Here is a 22,080-nt window from a genome sequence, read left to right on the forward strand (position 1 = left end):
ACTTTTTTTCCCTCCACCTATTTTCCTTCCAAATGAAAACACTGGCCATTTAAGATTCTTTTCTTTGCATCGTAAAGAAGATTTTATAGGAGCACTATATTGAATTATTCTTAAAGATTATAATCCTCTGCTACTCAAAATTACTAAATATGTTTACCTCAGAAACATGGGAAATATCATCTATTTTGTCATCTCCATTTAAAAGCACTAAAGAGACAGACAGAACATAAACTCCCCAAAGACCGCTTCAAACATGTACTGTTCAGCCACATGTATCCTTTTCCAAATGCTTTTTTAAACTTTTTAATGCCTTCTGTTCTTTCCTTTACAAGAAATTATTTTGTACAAAGCTATTATAAAGTAAGTTGCTCATTGAAAAACATGCCTGAGGAATAGTACTTTATATATGCTAAGAAATAACCAGCCAAGTCTGTTCCTCCACAGTTAGTTTCTACAACACCTCCAAGCATTTAACTGAAGAAGTACAGGAAAATCAGTGAATATTACTTTTGGTACATTAGTAAACATTGTAGAGCCATGTCCAGCCCAAGAAATATTCCTGGAGGATTAATTATATCATTTTCTTGCCCTGTAGAAACCGAATTTACAGAAAGCTCTGCAATAAACAGGCGTCCTAAACACAGGGTCTAATACCACACAGTTGCACAATTCAACTCACTCACCTCACCCTGATGCCAACTCTGTCTGAGCCTGTCTTTATTTAAAATGTTGATATTTTGCTCATTGTAGTTTTCTGTATTAATTTTGATTTTTTAAAAATATTATCATCTTGGCAGCTATGCTTGTGGTGAGCATAGCATAATGTATAGACTTGTCAAATCACTATGTTGTATACCTGAAATAATGTAATATTGTGTGTCAACTATACTTCAGTAATATATATATATATAATAATGAGATATATATATTATTATTAAGTTATTATTACTATTATTACATTTATTACTGAGTTTTTGGCTTGCCCTTAAGTCTTTCACCTAGGCAAATACCATACTCACCAAATGGTCCCAGCCCTAACCATGACCTCTACAGGGCTTATCCTAAATTTCTCTGCCAGAGGGAAGGATCATGTTTAATGTGATGGCTCTTTAAAATAAAAAAAATAACTTATTTTGTTTTTTCTTCCTACAACCATACCAATATATATTGTATTTACTCAGGAAAAAAAAGAAAAAATTAAAACATTCTTAATCCCACCACTTAGCAATAACCACTGTTAATAACTTGTTGTATATCTTTCTAGACTGTTTTCTATGTTTATGTTAATATGATAGATAATATATAAAAATTAAATATCTAAAAAGTATGGTTATATAGCAATTTTCCAGATTAACCGTGACTTAAAAGAAATGACATCATTTCATTTTTTACAAATTCACTGGCATATTTCTTTTTTTTAAATCAGTCTCTCTGTAAATGTAGAGGATTTCAGTATCTACATACATCAGGCTTTCCTAAGCATTACAAGCAGGTTTCAATGTAACTTTTAAAAGTAAGAAGGAGTGTGCACCTAAATTGCTATAATTAAAATAGAACCCCTATCCTAAAAGGAAAGTAGAATAAAATGCCAATAAGTTTAGGTATTCAAATTCATAAATCAGAGATTGATGTAGTTCCCCATATAAATGTTACAAACAAAGCAATTTCTAAGATTCATTTAAAAGCATAATGATAATCTTTCTCTTTCACTCCTTATAACTATCAGCTCCTCTATCTATCCATTAATTTATCAATACACTTAACCCATAAGTCGTTAAATACAAGTGTTATTATTCACACTAATATACCTATCACTTTGGCATAGTGAAGAACATTATGGACTTTGAGATCAGAAAGCTCAGGTTTGGACAGCATATGTGTGTTTTTGGGAAAGTTACATTAGTGCATATTTCTAAGTGTTCACATCTGTTAAGCAAATGTCATAAAAATATTTATCTTTATGAGATAAAGATATTCTTGATGCAAGAATTAAATAATTTTTAAATGCTTACCATAATGTGTGGTAGGAGTAAGCATTCAATGCACCTAAATTGTTATAATTAAAATAAGTGCTCTATCCTCAAAGGAAAGTATAAATAGGAGGAAAAGCCATGTATTCAAATAATGCAAATGTAGTAATGTAAAATGATTTTTGAAAATGTAGCTAAAAATGAGTGTAGTCAGACTTTGGGCTCAGATTTTGAAATTTATGTTATTAAATGGGTTCACTTCATAAACATCCTCTATTTATGGAAGAACCCTTTAAATACTAAGCAATACAACAGGCAGAAAGAAAATTAATACAAAATAACTACAAAAAATGCCTTAGCTATTTTAGCTTTCTTTTTTCAACTGATTTTTCCAATACTGAGAAAAAACTAAGTACAGAGAATGAAATTATGCCATATAGTATACCTATGTGGCAAAGGTAATACATAAACATCAGAACATAATCAAGACCTTATAGACAAAGCTAAGTGTTATAATCAAATAAAACCAATGGAACTTATTTGATGTTTACAGCATGGATCCCATTTAGGCATATATCAGAATTAAATGCATTGAAAACAACATACACCTTACAAATATTTATTTATTTGACTCTAAAATATCTATAATGGAAGTATATAGAACAAAAAACCTTAACTCCTCCATCTGTCCTTTAAGTTACCATTGTAGAGTGCAATTAGAAAAAATCAAACAAACATTATGGAAGTTCTTCAAAAGATTAAAAATAAAATTATCATATGATTCAGAAATTCCACATTTGGGTATTATTTGAAGAAAGTAAAAGCACTAATTTGAAAAGATATATGCACCTCCATGCTCACTATAGCATTATTTACAATAGCCGAAATATGGAAGCAACCTAAGTCCATTGATGAATGAATAAAAAAATGATGGTTATATATGTATACATATATATACACATATACATATGTATATATATGTATACATATATATGTATACACACATACACACACAAAGGAATATCAGTCAGCCATTAAGAAAAATCTGGTCCTTTGTGACAACATGGATGGTCTTTGAGGGCCTTAGCTGAGTAAAATAAGTCAGACAGGAAAAGATAAATACCATGCAATCTTGCTTATATGTGGAACCCAAAGAAACAAAACAAAGTGAAACAAAAAATGAGCTCATAGATATAGAGCACAGATCGGTGGTGGGGATGGAGAGAGGGCAAAATAGGTGAAAGGAGTCAAAAGTTAAAAATGTTCATTCAATAAAATGAATAAATCATGGGGATATAAGTAAAGCATGGTGACTATAGTTAACAATACTGTATTGCATATTTGAAAGTAGCTAGGAAACTAGATCTTGAACGTTCACATCACAAGAAAAAAATTTAAATTATGTATGATGATGATGTTAATTGGACTTATTGTGGTGATCATTTTGGATATATAAACAAATGTTGAGTCATTATGTTGTACACCTAAACTGAAATAATGTGATGTCAATTATACTTCAATTGAAAAAATTAAAAGAATCATACTGGAATCATAAGATGCTATGTATACCAATGATACCATCCAAGAGACTCTCAATCTCAGATTAAGAGTTTCGAGTGCATCCAAAAGCCTAATTATGTAGGTTTAAATTCAGGGAAATATGACCGAATGGTGATTCTAGCCATTTAACCTTAACAATTATGTGGTACCCTGTCTGAAGAGTGCACTATCATAAAAGTACTGCATAGTATAAAAGGAGAAATTAGAGCAATGAAATTCCAGCACCATTCAGAGAACATCTTGATTACCAAAGAAGAATATTCTCTCTCTTGTAGCTATAGATATATAATAAAGAAACATGGGTCAGATTAATATAGCTTCATATCACTCATCATCAGCCTCATTTACTCAAATCCATTTATTATGGTGCCATTATAAATATAATGAGGTTTCCCAAGTACAGTTATGGCTCCCTCCTTCTAAGAGTTCCAGGGCCTTGGGGACCTTCAGGCTCTGCCTTCTCCCCACCATTTTATTTTTTTAAGATTTAACATATTCATTTGAAAGAGAGAGAGATAGCAAGAGAGAGTACGAGCAGAGGAAAAAGGGAGAAGCAGGCTCTCTACTAAGTAGGGAGCCCAATGTGGGGCTCTATCCTGGGACCCTGGGATCATGACCTAAGCCAAAGGCAGACACTTAACCCACTAAACCACCCTGTATCCACCACTTTAAACATATCCTTTGCATAAAATGTCTCTATTTTTTATTAAGATTTATTTATTCATGAGAGACTCAGAGAGAGGCAGAGACATAGGCAGAGGGAGAAGCAGTCTCTCTGAGGAGTGCAATGAGGGACTCGATCTCAGAAACCCGAGCTCATGCCCTGAGCGGAAGGCAGACGCTCAACCACTAAGTCACCCAGGCATCCCTAGATGTCTCTGCTTTTAATTTTATTACTTCAAACTAGGCTTCTGCCACTTTTCTCAGATGCTCCATATCATTGCTCTAAGTATCTCTCCATTTCAATTGTACCCTGAACTTCATCTTTTTTCTTTGTTTTATCTAAAAAAAAAATAATTCATATCTGAATTATCCAGTCAAACTTGTATAATTTCATTACCAATGATGCCCTCTGGTTTGTGTAATATCCCAGTCATTTTTAAGAACTTGGTAAATAGCAATGTACTGCTACTTTCTGAACACATGGAATAATTATCTACAATGATGGTAGTTTTGTCTATCTCCAAATTGTTCTTATACAAGCAGTTCTCGATTGAATAAAATTCATGGAAGTATGATTTCAGAAATCGAGGAGTCTCTTAGCATCTTGTCATAACAGAAAAGCAGGTAGTATTCAAAGACTACTAAAGTTGTGTCAAAAGGATATAAGAGTCAAATTGAAAAGCCTACCATTGGTGAAAAAGGAGGTAATATGAGCATCCACAATAATGACTGCAATATTAAAATACACCAGAACTATAATTATGAATACATAATACTTTAAAACCCACTCTTGCCCTTTGGAATGTGCTAAGAAATCTGTCATTTCATAAACTAGTAAAGAATCTAAACTTTTCTATATAAACTGTACTCAGGATAACCAAGTTGATGAAAAGAAGTTACTCTTTTAGAATTATTCAAGCTAATAAATTAAGAAGGTATGGCAAACTTTTGTTTCCAAACATGATAAAGTAATAAGGATTTGATTTTCTCTGATATTAGACTATAGACAGTAAAGAGCAGTTATCTCTAAAAGTAAAGAAATTAATGAGGTTAGCTATAGCATTGCCCACAGTTGACTGCCTGATTGTCCATGCCTTGCAGGGAGGGAGAACTCAGATAAAGCCCTGAAGCCTGTATGAGTTGAGGAGACAGGAATCAGAGTCCAGGAAGGCCAAGGCAGCCAGAGTTTGTGAGGCACAGTCAGGGAGGAGGAAGCTGCAGACAGAGAGAAACTTTAGAAATCTGCAGTGAGTCCATCCCCTTGAATCTTTAGACAAATACTGGCATACACACACATATGACTAAGAGAAGATGAGAGAAGTAAAAGAACCAATGGAAAGTCATAAGCTTCAATTCACCAGGATTAGGAATTGTTTATGTCCCCACCAGTCACAGTGGAAAGACCTCACAAGACACTGGCATCAGATAAGATTTTCTGGAGGGTATCACTTTAGGAATGAGGCTAAAATTACCTTAGACGATAGGCTGTTCTGGACCCATTCTAACAAACTAAAGCCACAAAAGGGACGAACTGATTCCAAATAACTGTATGTTAGGGGAAAAAGAATCCACTACCTAAAGGGATAAAATAATATTTAGCACTCCAAAATGTAAAATTCACAATGTTTAGCATTCAACCAAAAATTATGAGGCAAGCAAAGAAGGAGAAAAATATGAGCAATAACCAGAAAAAAAGTATCAATGAATTGAAATAGTCATAAATGACAGAAATGATGGGATTAACTCATAAAGGTCTCAAAACACTTACTATATATATATATTATATATATATATATATATATATATTCTACATATATACTTACATATATATATATATATATTCTAAATGTTCAAGAAGGTAGAGGGAAACATACATATTATGAAGAGATAAATGTAAAATATAAAATACAGCAAAAGTGAACTTTTAGAGATTAAAAAACTCTCTATAATAAAAACTACACTAGAAGGGATTGATAATGAATAGATCTTACAGAAGAAAAGACTAGTAAACTTGAAAATATAGAAATAGGAATTACCCAAAATAAATCAGAGAGTAAAAATAGACTGAAAATAAATTAACACAGCCAAAATGACCTGCAGAGAAATATCAGGCATTCTAAAATATATTTAATTGGAATTCTAAAAAGAATAGGGAGTCAGAAAAAATATTTTAAAAAACAATGGGTGGAAAATTCTAAAATTAACTAAAACTATATATCATAGGGAAATGATCGTCAATGGGTCTGTCACATTCCTGCACACCTTACATTCAGAGGCATTATCTTTGTTCTGAACTATATTTTGAAACATATTTGTATAGCAAACAACCTTAGAAGATATAGTATCTCCCTCCAGAAAAAAGGGTAGCTTTGTTTACTGTCTTGGAAGACAGACATAGCATCACTCTCTAGAACAAAGGAAAGGTATGCTTGCTGTCCATGATAAAAAGATCGGATTCCCTAAGCTTGGGATCCTTGTCTATAACACTGCTCCCTTGAATATTCAGACATGATCTGGACTTCTTCAAATAATTTTGTGAGAACTGGAACTGAGGAAAATGTACTCATACTCTAGCTACCTGTACTGTAAATAATAAAGTACTCTTTAATACTTATTAGTTTGCAAGTTGAGTAAAATCTCAGACCATTCACAGTTTTTGACATATACACACAGATCCAAGCAGTTCAACATATCCTAAAAAAAAAAAAGAATCAAAAATAAAACCACACCATGGAAGATCATACTCAAATTGATGAAAATTAGTAATGAAGGGAGAATATTAAATGCAGTAATATAAAAAGGCACATTATATCCAGCAGAATATAGTTAAGATTGACTGAATATGTCCCATAAGAAACTCTACAAGCCAGGGGCACCTGGGTGGCTCACTTCGTTGAACATCCAACTCTTGATTTTAGGGTTGTAGGATGGAGTCCCACATCAGCTCCACACTCAGTGTGGAGTCTGCTTGAGATTATCTCTCTCCTTTTATCAAAAATAACTTTGATTAAATCCCTCTGACCCTACCCCCACTCACTCTCTCTCTCTCTAAAATAAATAAATCTTCTTTTTTTTTTTTTTTATGATAGTCACACACACAGAGAGAGAGGTGGGCAGAGACATAGGCAGAGGGAGAAGCAGGCTCCATGCACCGGGAGCCCGACGTGGGATTCGATCCAGGGTCTCCAGGATCGTGCCCTGGGCCAAAGGCAGGCGCTAAACCGCTGTGCCACCCAGGGATCCCAATAAATAAATCTTTTAAAAAAGCTCTACAAGCTAGAAAATAATAAAGTAATATTTTTAAAGTGCTGAAAGAAAAAATAGGAAAAATATCTTTTAAAAATAAAGGCAAAATAAACACTTCCAACAAGCAAAGTTGATGGGCTTTATTGCCAGCAGACATGGCACTTCAAGTAATGTCAACAAAATTCCTGAGGTTAAAGGAGAAGAATGCTATTTAGAAAATTTAACCTACAAAAAGAAATAAAAAGAATCTAAAATGGTTAGTATATGGGCAACTTCTTCATATTTCTCATTTTTAGTCACCTTAAAAGACAACAATAGCAGGCAGTAAATGGAAATATTCCTCTATGAGGCTCTTTATATTAGGGGAATAACATTTGAAGGTTGATGGTGCTAAGATAAAGATATACATTATATACCCTAGATCAACTCCTACAAGAAAAATAAAGAGGCATAACTATAAGATGATGGTAGAGGAAAATAGAATAATTTAAAATATTCAGGGCAAATTAGGCTATAAAAGGGGGAAATTAACAAAAACCAGATGGGACGAATAAAAAAAATCACAAATTGGTAGATATATACCCATTATATTAATAATTACATTAATTTTAAATGATCTAAATGCTCTAATCAAAATGTAAAGATTCCTGGGTTAAATTAAAATAGAAGAAGCCCACTGTAGGTTGGTTACAAGAAATGTACTTTAAATATAGAGAAGTTAAACATGGAAAATTTAAGGCAAAAGTATGAAAAAGGTATATCAGGAAAACATTGACAGTGTTATATCATATCAGAAAAAGTATATTTCAGCACAAGAAATATTCCTAAAACAATTATATGCCAACAAAATTGACAACCTAGAAGAAATGGATAAATTCCTAGAAACATACAACCCACCAGGAGTATAACATGAAGAAATAGAACATCTGAGCAGAGTGAATACTAGTAAGAAGATTAAATCCATAATTTAAAAAAACTCCCAACAAACAAAAGTCCAGGACAATATAGATTCACTGATGAGTTCTATCAAATGGTCAAAGAAAAAATAACAATAATCCTCAAACTCTTTAGAAGAAGAAGAAGAAGAAGAAGAAGAAGGAGAAGGAGAAGGAGAAGGAGAAGGAGAAGGAGAGGGAGAGGGAGAGGGAGAGGGAGAGGGAGAGGGAGAGGGAGAGGGAGAGGGAGAAGGAGAAGGAGAAGGAGAAGGAGAAGGAGAAGAAGAAGAAGAAGAAGAAGAAGAAGAAGAAGAAGAAGAAGAAGAAGAAGAAGAAACAGCAGCGGAGGGAATACTTCTAAACTCATTTTATGAGGCCAGCATAACCCTGATACCAAAACCGGACAAGAAAAGAAATTTTCAGGTCAATATCCCTAATAAACATAAGCAAAAATATTTAACAAAATAATAACAAACTCAATTTAATAATACATTAAAAGAATCATACACCATGATCAAGAGAGATTTATTCCAAGGATGCAAGAACAGTTCAACATCTGAAAATCAATCAATATGATACACTACATTAACAAAATGAAGGATAAAAATCATATGAGTATCTCAATAGATGTAGGGAAAGCATGTGACAAAATTCAACATTCACTTATAATAAAAAAAAAAAACTCTCAATAAAGTGAGTACAAAGGGACTATACCACAACACAACAAAGGCTATATATGACAAGCCTACAGCTAACATCTTAATGGTAAAAGGTGAAATCTTTTCCTCTAAGATCAGGAACAAGAGAAAAGATAAGACAGGAGTGCCCACTCTCCCCACTTCTATTTAACATAATATTGGAAGCCCTAGCCAGAGTAATTAAACAAGAAAAAGAAAAGGCATCCAAATTGAAAAGGAAGAAGTAAAATTGTCACTATTTGAAGATGACATGATGTTATATATAGAAAACCCTAACCACCATCAAGAAAGTGTTGGAACTAATAAATTTAGTAAATTTTTAGGGTATGAAATCAATATATAAAAATATGTTGCATTTCTGTACACTAATAACAAATTGACCTAGATATGAAGAAAACAGAACTCTTCATTGCTGATAAAGATGCAAAATGGTACTTCCACTTGGAAAAGATTTGGCAGGTTCTTAGTTACACATACACATTAACCATAAAACTCAGGAATCCCACTAATGTGTATTTACCCAAGAGAAATAAAAACATGCTAATGTTAAACACTTTCTTGGATTTTTTTTAAAGAACTAATAACCTGTAATAAGTAATAACCCTTTAATATAAAATAGGAATGGGTTTTTAGATATACATACTGCAATACTTAAAAAATGAAATTAATTTATGTCTGAAATTTGTTTTAAAATAACCCAGAATGGGTGAAAGAAACTCACCCATGGGTTTAATATTGTTTTAATTGGATGAGATGTACCTGGAAGTTCATTATACTAGTCTTTCTATTTTGTATGTGGTTTTTGGGGTTTTTTTTAAGATTTTATTTATTTATTCATGAGAGAGAGGCAGAGACATGGGCAGAGGGAGAAGCAGGCTCCATGCAGGGAGCCTGACATGGGACTCGATCCCCAGTCTCCAGGATCACACCCTGGACTGAAGGCTGCCCTAAACCGCCAAGCCACCCGGGCTGCCCATGTATGTGGTTTTTAAAAGAAAAATAAAAATCCAGGGGAGAAATTCCTGAATTACTTCCTCTTTAATTTACAAACTACAATGATGCCAATTGAAATGTCCTTGATCTTTGAGTAGCAAGTGCCAAGGATTATAATTGTTGAGGGAGTATTGCTATCAGTTTGTTGCAATTGAATTTCCCTCCTCAACTTCTTGAAATGGAGGAGTAGGCTCAGTAGATATCACTCAGGCTTAAAGATCTGAGAAGCTATATTTATTCACCTCTACTTTTTATCTTTATTACAAAATTTTGATAGCCACAGTTAGGGGAGAAAATATTTTTGATGTTAGGGCAAGTATGTCTTTTGCAGGATAACAACACATTCTTTATGGACTGTCTAATGTAAACAGACTAGTTGGCATTAACTATTTCATCAGAAAGTAGAAGTCCAGTTTAGTACACTTAAGTCTAGTTTAGTACACCCAAATCTTAGAGACATCAGCTCAAAATGACCCAGAACTCATGATTACAATTTTACCAAAAAAGGTAGAAACAGCTACAAACATAGGAGTTCATCCAGAGCAACTTTTCATCCAACAAAGAGTTTCAAATCAGCTTGATCAAGAAGACAAAATCATTCCATTGGTGCCCTATTCTGTATATTACATACCAGGAATCCTAGAAGTCATATCCAGCAGAATTTCAACTGAAGTTAACAAAACTCATATGGAGGTAGCAGCAGACATTTGCACATGGTCTGAAAGATGAGTCTGATATATTGTAGGACTTTAAATGTCATGCTGAAGACTCTAGAACTAACTACTCTAAATATAATACTAATAATAAATACTAATCCTTATTAACAATTAATATTTCTTAACCAGTGCTCCCAGAATACTTCATTTTAATCATTTTATAGTTCAGCTATCTGTTTAAATTCCACAGAGATTTAGACATAATAATCAGTTTCCTTTTTTAGTATTTCCTTCAACCATAGCAGCAAATTTTTCTTTTTACTGTGCTAATTTCCCTTTATTTTTTTAATTTTTGTTTAAATTCAAGTTAGTTGGGCACCTGGGTCTCTCAGTGGTTGAACATTTGCCTTTGGCTCAGGTTGTGATCCCAGGATCTTGGGATTGAGTCCCACATCAGGCTCCCTGTGAGGAGCCAGCTTCTCTCTCTGCCTATGTCTCTGCCTCTCTCTGTGTCTCTCATGAATAAATTAAGTATTTTTTAAAAATTCAAGTTAGTTAACATATAGTTCAATATTCATTTCAGGTATACAAAGTAGTGATACAATACTTCCATACAACACCTAGTGCTCATCACAATGAGTGGACTCTTTAATCCCCATTACCTATTTAACCCATCCCCTCATTCATCCCTGCCTTCTGGTAATCATCAGATTGTTCTCTATAGTTAAGAGACTGTCTCTTGGTTTGCCTCTCTCTTTTCTTTTACCTTTGCACACTTGTTTCTTAAATTCCACATATAAGTGAAATCACATGGTATTGTTTTTCTCTAACCAACTTATTTATCTTAGCATAATACTCTCTAGCTCCATCCACATAATTGAAAATGGCAAGATTTCATTCTTTTTGATGGCTGAATAACATTTATATATTATATATATATTATATTTTCATTATATATTCATCTGTTGATGGACATTTGGGCCCTTTCCATAATTTGGCTATTGTTGATAACACTGTTATAAACATCAGGGTGCATGTATCCCTTTGAATTGGTATTTTTGCATTCTTTGGGTGAATACCTAATAGTACAAATTGCTGGATCTAAGGGTATTTTCTACTTTTAACTTTCTGAGGAACCCCCATACTGCGGTCCAGAGTGGCTGCACCAGTTTGCATTACCACCAACAGTATAAGAGGGTTCTCCCTTCTCTACATCCTTGTTGACATCTTTTGTTTCCTGTGTGGTTAATTTTAGCCATTCTGACAGGTGAGACCTGATATCTCATTGTAGTTTATATTCATATTTCCCTGATGATGAGTGATAATGAGCATTTTCACATGTCTATTAGCCATCTGTATATCTTCTTTGGAAAAATATCTATTCCTGTCTTTTGCTCATTTTTTAACTGGATTGCTTTTTGGTTGTTGAGTTTGACAACTATTTGGATACTGATCCTTTATCAGATCTGTCACTTGCAAATATCTTCTCTCATTCCATAGGTTGCCCTTCAATTTTGTTGATTATTTCTTTCACTGTGCAGAAGCTTTTTATCTTGACAAAGTCCCAATAGTTTATTTTTACTCTTGTTTCCCTTGCCTCAGGAAGTGTATCTAGGAAGAAGTTGCTACAACCAATGTCAAAAAGGTTACTGTCTGTGTTCTTCTCTACGATTTTTATGTTTCCTGTCTCACATTTAGGTATTTCATCCATTTTGAATTTATTTTTGTGTATAGTATAAGAAAGTGGTCCAGTTTTCCCAACACCATTTGTTGAAGAGATTGTCTTTTTTCCATTGAATATTTTTTCCTGCTTTGTGGAAAATTGGTTGCCCATATAGTTGTAGGTCCACTTCTGGGTTTTCTATTCTATCCCATTGATCTAAGTGTCTGTGTTTGTGCCAGTACCATACTGTCTTGATCACTACAGCTTTGTAATATAACTTGAAGTCTAGAATTGTGGTGCCTCCAGCTTTGCTTTCCTTTCAAAATTGCTTTTCAGGGTTATTAAGGCTATACAGGGTCTTTTGTGGTTCCATACAAATTTTAGGATTGTTTGCTCTAACTCTGTGAAAAATGCTTTTGGTATTATTATTGTTTTTGATGCAGTTGTAAATGAGATTGATTCCTTGTGGTTGTGATTTGCATTTCCCTAATTATCAATGATGCTGAGCATCTTTCCAAGTGTCTGTTAGCCATCTGTATGTCTTCTTTGGAAAAGTGTCTTTTCATGGGAAGAACAAAGTGTCTATTCTACCTAAATAAATCTATACATTTAAAGCAATCCCTATCAGAATACCAACAGCAATAAGAGCCCAAATGTCCACCAATGGATGATGAATGGATAAAGAAGAGGTCATTAAATATATATATTATATATTTATAATATATATAATTTATTTCAATATTAATATATTATATATATTTAAATATATATTTACACACAGTGGAATATTATGCAGCCATAAAATAGGATGAGTTCTTGCCCTTTGCCATGTGGATGGAGCTAGAAAGTATTATGCCAAGCGCAATAAGTCAGTCAGAGAAACACAAATACCATGTGATTTCACTTATATGTGGAATTTCAGAAACAAAACAAATGAACATAGGGGTAGGGAAGGAAAAATGAAAACAGAGAAGGAAGTAAATCATAACAGACTCTTAACAGTAGAGAACAAACTGAAGGTTGCTGGAGGGGAGGTGGGTAGGGGGATGGGCTTAATGGGTGATGGGCATTAAGGAGGGCACTTGGTGGGATAAGCACTGGGTGTTAAAGGTAAGTGAGGAACCATTACATTCTACTCCTGATACCAGTAATATGCTATACATTAACTAACTTGAATTTAAATTAAAAAGAAAAACAAAAACAATATTTGTTCTCCCAATCCATGAGCATGGAACGTTTTTCCATTTGTTTATGTCATCTTCAATTTCTTTCATCAGTGTTTTATAGTTTTCAGAGTATAGAGCTTTTACCTCTTTGGTTAGGTTTATTCCTAGATATCTTATTCTAGACTTCAAGTTATATTACAAATGCAACAGATCTCCATACATTGATTTTGCATCCTGCAACTTTATTGAATTTGTGCATCAGTTCTGCAATTTTTCAGAGTGAGGGTGGGAGAGTCTTTCCCTTTTTTATTGTTAAATGCATAAAAACACATACAACATCCATGCAGGGTATGGCAAATTCTCTTCTGCATGTTGATAGACATTGAAACATCATTTACTCTTTTAGAAGACACCTCAATAAATATTTCCCCACTGAAAGAAGGTGGAAATGGCACTAGTTTTTTCCCTTTTCTAAAGTTAAAGTTAATCTGTACTTTCATGAAATGTATTGTGTGATTTAAAAATATAGCCTCTCCTTGGATAAGAGTTTACATTGTTCAAGTACAAACTTGCTAGAGAAAATAAAGATTGAGTTAGTTTCTAAAACTGGATTGTGACTTAAAAAATGAATAGTCAGTATTTAAAAAGCATAGTAAATTCTCAATGGCAAGGGCTATTTACCCATTTAGTTGATAATCATACAGGCCCTCTGTCCCTATTCTTCTGGCTATTTTATTATCCACCATAATCTTTAACAGGAAATGAACAAAGAAGTAAAAAAGAAATGAAACACAACTGTTACCAGGTGAGGTTCAGAGGCTAATGCTAGACAAGCAGGATTAATGAGGCCTAGTAAGGACTGAAACACTCCCATCTTTGGATTTGTTTCCCAAGTTTTCCTTGACCCCAATATCATGGACAATCGAGAATTGCTTATATAAAAAGAGGAAAAAATTTTTAAAAATTATCTGAGCCAACACAAGATAACAATATTTTTAAATTACATTTTAATTTTTTAAGAACCAAAGCCCCTGGCCAGACATTTCTTCCTTAATCCCCTGTGATTTTGTTTTAGAATTCATAAACTGCCATTTCCTTTCATTGTAAGAAAACAACTGATGATGCATGATTCAGCATCAACCACGAGCACCAAATCTTTCTTACCTGCCATGGTTGACCAGAGCCCAGTTATAAAAGCTCTTTCCAGTCCTATTATGTTCAACAAGCAGGGATAAGTCTGTTCTTCTGACAAAATACTCAAGATATATTTTGTCTTTTACTTTAATCTTGTCTACTGTCTGCCATCCTGTAAAGGATATAAAGGTGAAACATCTAGACAACTGGAAGTACCCTCTATATTCTGCTTCTTAGAGGAGCTGACCTTTTCTATACAACTCTTCAGGCAGCTGGATGACCTTTAATATTCAGTACATTTCCCCCTACGTTGATAGTTCATGCTAGCTTCTTTTCTGGCCCCTTAACTTTCACGTAGTTAATGTGTAAATGTGTAAGTTTTGTGTGAATGCCCTTGCAATTCAATTGGTAAAAAATACCAGTTTATAAATAAAACTTATCGTGCTTGTTTTCATTTTCCTTTATGTGAAATTTTCTCTAGGAGAAAATAGTGAGTCTTGCTGAGTAAAAACCCAAGAACAAAATGTACACAGTTCTCTGTTCTAATGAAAGTATTTTAAATGGGTAATAAGGCATGAGAAGAGAAAAAATTATAACACAGGTCACTGAACCAAATGATCAAGCAAGGAGTTCTCTCTAAAGTAACAGTCAACACTCAGCATGTACTTATGGGGTTGTCAGGCAACAGGGATTTCAGCAGGATTCTTTCTGCTTATATAAGTTGAAGTTCAGTGAAACTGGTATGAAACTCAGAGCTGTAACCCTGCCATTCTACCATGAAGAAAATTATATTTTTACAGGATTGAAGTTTTTGTTCAGCTAAGTTGTAGTCATGGTCTCAAATTCCTGGTTCCTTTAATAGCCTAAAGAGAACTAGGAATTATAATTGAAATTTTTTAAAGAGATGTATTTTAAACAAACAAGATCTGAAATTATGCCTTTGTTGAGTATGCTTTAAATTTATAGATGAACTCATCTTGATTTCTTTTTTTTAAAGATTGATTGATTGATTGATTTGAGAGAGAGAGAGAGAACATGAACAGGGGGAAGGGTAGAGGGAGAAGAGACTCCCTGCCAAGCAGGGAGCCTGATGCAGGACTCAGTCCCAGGACCCTGGGACATGACCTGAGCCAAAGGCGGACGCTTAACCAATTGAGCCACCCAGGCACCCTTTATTCTTGATTTCATGGCCCAGCCTACAATTATACCACCATTCATAAATTATCTTATCCTATCATTTGGATTGGGACTCTTTTTCTTTATTAGAGAGTCCCAATTATCTCATATATTTACTCATTACTTCTAGGATAGCAAGATGTTAGAGACTGGACATCCTAAAGTCTGGCATAGCACTGACCATTTGAGGCCACAGAGTAAAGCCTTTTGAATGTGAGTGACATATAATCTTCCAGTAATCTTTGACTGACTTGCAGGAACAAAGTAAAATTTCACCAACACAGTTCATCCCAAAGCACTAAGAAATATCTGGGTTTCTATAGTTGTCAGCTACAGCACAATCAAACTTTTCTCATCACATGGCCTCCTTCTTTTCTTGTGGTCACCTAACTAGACACCATCTAGTCTCTCTATTCTAATATCATCTAAACTTCCATCATTCATTGGCATTCCTGTTACTCATTATTACCAATATCCTAGGAATCTAACTTGGTTTGGGTACTCACCCTAACCAGCCCTTTCAAGTTATCTCCATCACGCTGTTGATTGAGTGTATGTGGCATCATTTTCCAGGGCAGAGAGAACAAAAGGTGACCATAAAACCAATTCAAAAGGCCTCACCTGGGTAGAACTCTCAATTTGATTGTCCAATTAGAAAATATTTCCTGTTCAACTGATATACAGACTAATCCCTTCCTTCTAAGGAATGCAATAAAAATAATCTAGTTCTCATTTTTTTAAGCTGCAGAAACTGGGTCCAGAAAATTTATCTAAAAGTTAGTCTGGTCATGATCCTAGGCAAGGGATTGGCAAACTTTCTGTAAAGAATCAGACAGTAAATATTTTAGGCTATGTGAGCTATATACAATGCCTGTCACATACTATTCTTTGGGGGTTTTTTTATAATCCTTTAGAAGTTTGCTTATCATTGTTCTACCATTGTTCTTCCAATGCCTACCAACTGTTATGGACTGAATTGTGTCTCTCCTACATTCATATTTTGGAACCCTAACTTCCACTGTGAGTGTATTTGGATATAGGATCTTTAGGAGGTGATTAAGATTAAATGAGGTCATACGAGTAGAGTCCTAATTCAATAGGACTAGTAGCCTTATAAAAGAGGAAGGGAGCTTGCTCGTTCACCCTATCTCTCATGCATACACTTTGAGAAAGGCAATGTAAGCACACAGTCAGATAAGGTGGCTACATGCAAGACAAGAGAAGTCTCAGAATGGAGACTACCTCACCAAAACCTTGATCTTGGACTTCGTACCCTTCAGAAATGTAAGAAATAAATTTACATGGTTTAAGCCACTCAATCTATGGCATTTTGTTATGGCAGCCCAAGCAGACTGAGACATCTGCTAATCACACTAGAAATCATACACATAATTCTAGGTAGCTACAATAAGCAGGATTCTTCATTCAGTTTGAATACATGTTAAGAGATTAAAGAAATAGATTATTAGCTATAATTATAAAGCAGGAATAATAAAGGCCCAAATTTCTCAAGGTCACCTCCTACCTCAGATTCAAAACTTGTGCAAAAATCTAATGCTCCATTATCTGTTTAAATATTCAAGAGGCATCTTTATCATATGTGTATGTGAATGGAAACGTATTATTCAGATCCTCCTTAAAGGGAAAACTTGATGCCCAGTTATGGGAAATGCAGACAGTGGACAGCACCAAGTGCCAGCTCCCTCAGAATCAGCCTGAGCTGAGGAGAGAGGCTTCTTCCCAGATCATATCCTTCCCAGGGCAGTTTGCACCCAGAAGATGAGCAAGGTGTGTATACAAATTTCAGGGCATTTTGTCCCAATATGGACTTACTTCTACATCCCCATTCCTTTCACATCTTGCACCCAAATTCCATCTCAAAGTCTGCTTCTAGAGAGTGACATGTGACAAAGACCTAATCTCTATGTATGACAATTTACTATTCAATTATTCAATATGCTACCCCCAAATTAATGACTATCCTTTTTACAACTACAAACCAACAAGGCCATTTCTAATTTCACAAATACATGCAATTTCTTATAAGTTATTTCAGTCAACATCTTTCATTTTGAATCTTTTTCAGAATTTGTGGCAGAATAGTAGACACTAATTGTGATCTTATTCCTGTGTCTTATGAGATATCTTATCCCTTTAAAGTCCTGTTTGATTTTCAAGTTTATGGAAAAGCCTCCAATCTTTGATTTTTCTAAACTATTTTGAAAATTTTCAGTACAAAAGAGAATTATTTCAGTGATTTTTCAGTGTGTCAGTGCCTGTCCATCCATCAGTCTAGTCCACTCTCCACTTATGAGCTCTTGTAAGACAAAAAGGGTTTTAGTGAATTGTGCTATAATGCAAGGCCACAGGCTCACATTGAGGGACACTATAATACATGGTCCTATGAAACTTGTCAGTATATCTGCTGTAAAGATGGCTTTGAGGATGTTCATCATGAAATTGAGCAGTGTCATCTTCATGAGACCATTCAGGAGAAATGTATTTCTTCTCTCAACATTAAGAATTGTGTTTATCCTCAGCAATTCATCTGCTTTTTATCTTACATGAATCATGCAGAGTTCATCCTTGAGAAAGTAGTCTGCATAGTGGCTAGACTGATATAAACTGCTTCCTAGCCCAGTTCTGCTGCTGACTAGCTCTATATCCTTAGATGCATTAAACTCTCTGTACCTTAGTTTCCTCCTCTGTAAAATGATATTAAGGACAGAAACTTCCTCACAGATTGATATCAAGAAATAAATGAATTATACATACATAATACCCATAGCACAGAAAAAAAAAAACTCAATGATATTATTTCTTTTTTAAATTGGTCTACCTAAGGCTACTACTTCATGGGGTATATATTTTGTGTTTTCTGCTCATTTCCCAAGTCTTGCAATTGGTGTTTATTTTGCCTCAACTTTCTTAATGTCCTCTTTTTAAAATGTGTAATATTCATCATCTGTTTCTGATCATGAAATTAATAAATTTTCAATGTCTAAATGTGACATAAACAGATGCTGAAGGCAGTATGCAGCTTAGAAGCTGCTTATGACTCTCTCCCTCTCCCTCTGCCCCATTCTTCTAAGAGAAGAAATACATCTAAAAAAAAAAAAAAAAAAAAAAAAAAAAAGGCAGCCGGGGATAGCCCCAGAGACCCAGCAGTTTAGCATCACCTTCAGCCCGGGGCCTGATCCTGGAGACCCAGAATCGAGTTCCACATCAGGCTCCCTGCATGGAGCCTGCTTCTCCCTCTGCCTGTGTCTCTGCCTCTCTCTCTCTCTCTCTCTCTCTCTGTCTCTCATGAATAAATAAATAAAATCTTTAAAAATAAAGAAAAGAAAAAGAAAATGAGTAATTTCTGAAGATTTAATACACAGTATTGTGATTATGATCAACAATTACTGCATTATATACTTCAAAGTTTCTAAGAGACTAGATCTTAAATGTTCTTGCCACAAAATCAAATAATTGAGGTGATAGAAGTGTCCACAGATGCTACACTATTAATCTTATTGTATATATAAATGCATCAAATGAATACATTGTGCACCTTAAACTCACACAGTGCTGTATGTCAAATATGACTCAATTTTTTAAATAATAAAAATAGATTTTTAAATTATAGAGGGGATCCCTGGGTGGCTCAGTGGTTTGGCGCCTGTCTTCAGCCCAGGGCATGATTCTGGAGACCCCGGATCGAGTCCCACGTTGGGCTCCCTGCATGGAGCTTCTTCTCCCTCTGCCTGTGTCTCTGCCTCTCTCTTTCTCTCTTTCTCTGTCATGAATGAATAAATAAAATCTTAAAAAAAAAAAAAGAGAGAGAGAGATCTATAGGGGCATCTGGGTGGCTCAGTTAAGTGCCTACTCTTGGTTTCACTCAGATTGTGATCTCAGAATCCTGAAGTTAAGCCCTGAGTCTGGCTCCCCATCAGCACAGAGTGTGGGGAGGGGCACAGAGACTGCTTGTCCCGCTCCCTTTGCCCCTTCCCCCACTCATTCTCTCTCTTTCTCTCTCAAATAAATTAAATATTTAAATATATATATATATAGAGAGAGAGAGAGAGAAATCTATAATATTATTGATAATATACACCATTTATTGAACACTTGGTAAATGCTAAGCTAAATGCTTTGCATATATTAAATATTTTAACCTTCACAGAAACGTTATTGCTATTTTCTTCATTTTGCACATGAGGAAATTAAGCTTGAAGTAAGAGCACCACTTAACTCAGGATCTCACAGCTGGCAAGTGAAATTCAAACCCACATTTTACAATGTCACCACTCTGAGATAGCTACTAGAAACATTTCCATATAATTTCTTCACCTTCATATGTTCTTTGCATATTTGTATATGTGTATATTTTAATGGAAATACTTTCTGTAATCTTACATTTATTTGTTCCCATTAATTTCAGTAATTAGTATTTTAAATACTAATAACTACATAATATTTCACTTTATGTTTACGTCATAATGTACTTAAGCATTGTTTTTTTGCCAATTTTGTTTTTTTGTAAAACTTTCACATTCTTAAACATAGAGATTTATAGTCCTCTCCCAATTACTTATCTAGTACAAAATCTTCCAAGTGAAATTACTGGGTTAAGATACATGACCATTTTAAGGCCATTATTCATATTTCCAAAATGTTTTCAAGAAACATTGATCACTTTAATCTTGCAGTAAAGTCCAAAGAGGTTACCATCATGTCCAAGGTCAAATTAAAAAGAACTATTTTAAATTGTATTGGACTCTTATTGGAATTACATTATACGGATAGACTTGCTTAAAGGAAAAAAATCTTTCAACCAAGAATATGGTATGCCCTCCCCACAAAAATGTATATGGCATGTCCCATTATTTATTTGTCTTTCTCTATAATTCAATATTTTTATAGTTTTTCTTCATATAGATCTTATGCACTGGGGATAAAATTTATTTCTAGATATTTTATATTTTTGTTATTACTATATAAGTGACTTCTTCCATTATACTTTTTAAATGATTTTATTTACTTATTCAAGAGAGAGAGAGAGAGAGAACATCAGCAGGGAGAGAGGCAGAAGGAGAGGGTCAAGCAGGCTCCACTGAGCATGGAACCCAATATAGGGCTTGATCCCAGGACCCTGAGATCAAGACCTGAGCTGAAGTTACATGTTTAACTGATTAAGCCACACAGGTGCCTCTCCATAATGTTTTATATCTAATTTTCTATTATATAAAAAAAGCTTTTTAGTTATGATTTATTTTCATTAATATTTAACTTGTAGCAGAAAATTATAATTATTTCTCATATCAGTACTATTCACTGTTTAGTTGATTTTTGTGGATATTCTATATGCCAATCTGAAGATTAGTAGAGAAGCAAATGTAATTATCCAGGTGAAAATTCCTACCCCTTCTCCTCTTGCCTGCTCTTGGGTTTGTTCACAGTTTCCCAGATACATAGGAGGCAGTGCAATCAGCCTCATCAGGGAAAAGTATTTTACCACCAACACTGTTTATAATTTCAGAATCAAAGCAGTAGTAAAAAGCAGATACACCTAGTCCCTGCACCCTACACAAACCTCTGCTACTTGGTGGTCATAGCTCTAGTAAGGGCTTGAATAGGCTTCACATAGAACACCAGTAGAAGATCATTCTGTATTCTCATAGGAAAGAGGGGAGATCAAAATGGCCAAGAGTAGATAGGGGCATGAATTCATGAAATGACCCTAATATTTTCCAAATCTATTTGTAAGGTGTTTTCATCTTTAAAAAGACTGGTTAAGTAAAAAAAAAAAAAAAAAAAAAAAAAAAAGACCATAGGTGTCATCTTCTCAAGGTTAAGATGTTTCATTATTTTTAAAACCAATTTTAGGATAATATTCACATATTATCTCAATAGCATATCTTTAGTGGCTTATCTTTGCTTTGTAAGCCACGTACACAAGTTTTGGATTTTCTGTGTTCTCTGGGTGTGCATAGTCCTTAAAAATTTCATATTGTGAAATTTTTCCAATTTCATGCCCCTGTCTGAGGAAACCCTAACACAATGTCCCACACACATGCCTCACCCCCATTGCACTGCCTGAGTTGGGAATGCTGGGCTCTAGCTCTCTCTCTGCTACTACCAGTTTGATAGATGATCTTGGGAAATTCACTTGATGTCTCAGCCTTGTTTTCCATTCTTAAAGGGAAAAATTCAAGTGATATTACTCTAAGACTCC

At 34.4% G+C, this 22,080-nt stretch overlaps 1 long non-coding RNA gene across 5 annotated transcripts in view; it reads right to left on the bottom strand.

Annotated features, from left to right (window-relative positions):
* The window catches only part of LOC140639859 (uncharacterized), a 415,066-nt gene that overhangs the window by 178,157 nt on the left and 214,829 nt on the right, over window positions 1-22,080 (bottom strand). Inside the window, exon 5 of one of the 5 annotated variants that reach the window (XR_012036502.1) lies at window positions 14,715-14,856. The exons of the other annotated variants lie outside the window; for them this stretch is intronic. This is a non-coding gene — a long non-coding RNA (uncharacterized lncRNA). The remainder of the gene's footprint in view (window positions 1-14,714; window positions 14,857-22,080) is intronic. 5 annotated transcript variants of the gene reach the window in all.

The sequence above is a fragment of the Canis lupus genome, chromosome 9 (genome assembly GCF_048164855.1).
Source record: "Canis lupus baileyi chromosome 9, mCanLup2.hap1, whole genome shotgun sequence".
NCBI classification, from domain to species: Eukaryota; Metazoa; Chordata; class Mammalia; order Carnivora; family Canidae; genus Canis; species Canis lupus.